Here is a 3,765-nt window from a genome sequence, read left to right as displayed (position 1 = left end):
CCCAGCTGGCTCACGAACATGGACCGTGGGGATCCGGAAGTCGTCTCTGTCCCAAACTGTTGTAGAACCACTGGACACAGAAGGTTTGACCTGACAGGGCAGCAGGACAGACTCCTCCCCCTCAAACACCTCCACCTGGAGCCCCAAGGCATGCTGGGAAACTGAGGACAGAGACAAGAAGCTGTCTGTACAGAAGTTCTGACAGAGCCAAGGTTCTCTGTAGGACTTCTAGTGTGAGGAGCTCCTTCCAAGGAACTGATCTGGGTCATCCTGGTTCTGTTAGTGAGCCTGGATTCTGCTGGAGCGGTTGAAGGTCCAATGGTTCTTTATACAGACTAGAATAGAAACAGCTTTTCCCAGTTTTTTCTTTGTTTGTGGACCTGAGAAACCACGCCGCTGTTAGCTGCCCCGGATCAGCTCTGGCCTGACTGCCTGTTAGGTGAGGTGCCGCATGAAACTGCTGAACTGTGACCCACTGGGCCTGCTGTTGCTCTGAAGCTTTGCAGCTGTCTGCCTATGCCACAACCAAGTTACAGAACCGCGACCCAAAGGTTTCGCTGTTAGCTGGAAGCTGTCAGCTGCCGCTCTAAGAAGACGTCCTCTAAGAGCTTCGTAATTGACCATAAATTAAGCCATGCAGTCTTTCCTGTGTTGTTTTGCAAAAGACTAATTCAAGTCTCTCTGGTGACCAAGTGGACTGAGTCTCTGAGCCGAACCGGACCAAACATTGTCCCTCCCTTTCCACATGAATTACACACCGTAAACGATACTGGGTGAACCCTTTTTCTTCTTCCTGTTCAAAGGGAGTTTTTCCTCTCCACTGTCGCTACAAGCATGCTTAGTGTGAGGGATTGCTGAAGAGTCAATGAGTCAGTGTTACAATGCAACTAAAGCTTATTATACCTTAACCATTATCACATATTAACACCAGAGGGTGCTAAAATAAATGCTAGTCTGACCGAGTCACTGCTGCCCGGACCAAAGGGAGAGCTGGAAATCTGATTGGTCGCCCAGATGATTGACAGTTCACTCCTCAAGAGGTGGGAAAAATGCAGAAAATAAAAAAGCTAATTTCTTGAAGTTTATCCACATGTATTTCATGGCTGATTTTGGGTCTCATAATGTGATAGTATTGCTAATAGTATCTCTGTAATAAAACCTACTGAAGCTTTTCTCTGGTGTCTGAATGTCAATCATCTGGGGTGAGGGAGGGGCAATCAGCTTTCCAGGGGTCAGTGGATCATTATAAAATACTTTTGATTAGATGGTCAAACTTATCAGATAATAAATATCCTAATTTTCTACCAAATGTTTAAAAGAAAAAAGTCTGAATTAGGCTTTTATTTTGAAGGCTGAAATCTGAACGTTCAGCTTCAGAGAACCGGACAGATGACCCGTCTGCTCCAGGTTCTGAGTGTGTGACTGTGAGCAGGTCACTTACCCAACAGAACCACCAGCAGCTGCTGCAGAACCAGAACCAGAACCATCTCAGAGCTTCTGAAACCTCCAACCGTCTGGGACTTCACTGGAATCCACATTAGGCACCAGAATCCGGCTGACAGGTCCAGAATCCAGTTTCCTCTGAACTTTGATTCAGATAAAAATTCCTGAGTCAGTTTCAGGTCCTGCCGCCATCATTGGACCCGGATCCTGGAGACGGGTCCAGTTGGACCCTGTGAGCAGTTTCAGAACCAGCTTGTTTACCTCAGAGCGTCGCTGAGCTGCTTCATGTGACGCCGAGGTGACAGGAAGGCAGCTGCAGCAGCCGCAGCCACTCAGTGGCAGAAATGAAACCATCCAGACTTCTTCTGGAGCTGCTGGGTGAACCGGCCCAGGCAGGTTTGAGAAACAAAGGCTCCTGTCAGCATGCAGACATGTAGCAACAGGTGCTGCACCAGGAAGGTGTGCAGTCTGCCACTCTAAGGCTGCCTGAGGAGAGAAGAACATCAGACTGGATCCTAGTTCTTTGGACCACAACGCCCAGTTAATGGATAAAATAACATTAAAATAACCAACAACTTTAAATTACATGAAAAATGAAAATCAGCATAAAACTGAAATCAAAAGCAAATCTCAAACATATAAAAGTGTCATTCTAAAGGAATTTCTACTTTCTATTTTGGTTCAGCTTTTTATTAATTGAAATTAAAAACATTAAACCACAATTTTCAATCAAAGTCATATTAAATAATAGAGAAGAACTAAACCCAGTTATCTATGCTTTACTGCAGTAATTAGTTTTTAGACATTTACTTTCTACTCCTTAGATTTTAAAAACAGACTCGTTAGTTTTATTTAATTTAAGCTCATTTTTTATTATGACCTGTTGGAATAAAAAAAAATTATAAATAAAAAACATCAAAATAATTTAGTTTCATCCAGACAGTTAATTTCTCTGTGGTTGGACTCGGTGCTGCCCCAACCTGTTGCTCACCACAAACCAAAATAAATAGTTTTTTGCAGAGGATGCAAAGTTAAATGTGACATTTAGTTATAAAACTAAGGATATAAAGTAAAATAAAGTTTATCATCCAGAATGGTAGAAACATTTTCCTTTAATAGAGCAGTAAAGCTTCTGTCCTTAACAGTTTTTCCTGCTTTACTTTTACTTTTATACTTTCAGTAGTTTTAAAAAAGTAGTTTTACACTTTTGATGGAGTAAAAAGCTAAAGTTGATCCTTCAGTGTTTTAAAACAGCAGGATTTATACTTGAGGAATAAACATTAGTAGTTTTTAATCCTCTGATTCTGCAGAAGTTCTGATCACTAAGCCCGGTTCTGCAGAGGTGGGTTCAGAAACAGATTCTGATCAGTGGTTTAAAGGAACTAGAATGTTTGCGCAGCTCTAGGTGGTTCTGGTTCTGGATCAGGCTGTCATGGTTCAGCCAGACTCCAGCAGCTGCAATGACAGCAGCCTGCAGTGGATCCAACCAGAACCTGAAACCTCAGATCAGTTCTGCTATAATTGGACCTCAGAACAATCAGGGATTTCCTCCTGACCCGGCAGCAACCAGGCTGGACCAGAACTTCCCACTGATTCCTGTAGAACCTGCTGTTGGATTGATGGTTGAACCAGCTGGTTCTGAACATGCAGAGAAGAACCAACCTGATGACCAGATGTTCTGCAGAACATCAAGCTGCAGAGTTCTATCAATGACCCGGTTCAGCCCAGCAGCTGATCCTCTGTGTTCTAATAGTGAAACACGCTGAGCCCATAAAGCAGAACCAGGACCAACAGGAGCTGAGGGGAAATGTGGGGTTTTCTGTCTCACTGAGGGAGAAAGAAAAGCCTCAGAGAGGAAATGAAACCAGAACTATTCTGACTGCTAAATGTTATTTACTGGTCAGTTCTTCTGTTTCTTTAACCAAACTGATAAATTCAGCTTCACTCTATATAACATGGATCTGTGGTTCTGGGATCCATGGTAGCATGTTGCTAATGGCTGAATCCCAGAGTCAATTATGGTCCCGTTAGCCAAGAAGGACCCAGTACCCCTACTGATGGGAACAGTAGATCTTTACAGGACCTGAACCAATAAATTCAGTAGAAATGATTTTCTCAGTAGATTCATTCACCAAATCATTTAGTTAATGCAGCTGCATGTTTTGTTCCTTTACAGTTAAAATATGCAGTAAGCAGTCGGGGAGCTCATCATTTAACTTTATTAGCTTTTTATATTCTTTCACAGTTAAATCTAAAAATACCGACCTCACCTTACTGCTGAAAAAAAGAATAAAATAGAGTTTTGTTTCTATTTTTCTAATG

This window comes from Cyprinodon variegatus, unplaced genomic scaffold (genome assembly GCF_000732505.1).
Source record: "Cyprinodon variegatus isolate N-32 unplaced genomic scaffold, C_variegatus-1.0 Scaffold1931, whole genome shotgun sequence".
NCBI lineage: Eukaryota > Metazoa > Chordata > Actinopteri > Cyprinodontiformes > Cyprinodontidae > Cyprinodon > Cyprinodon variegatus.
Note: the sequence above shows the minus strand (reverse complement) of the source record.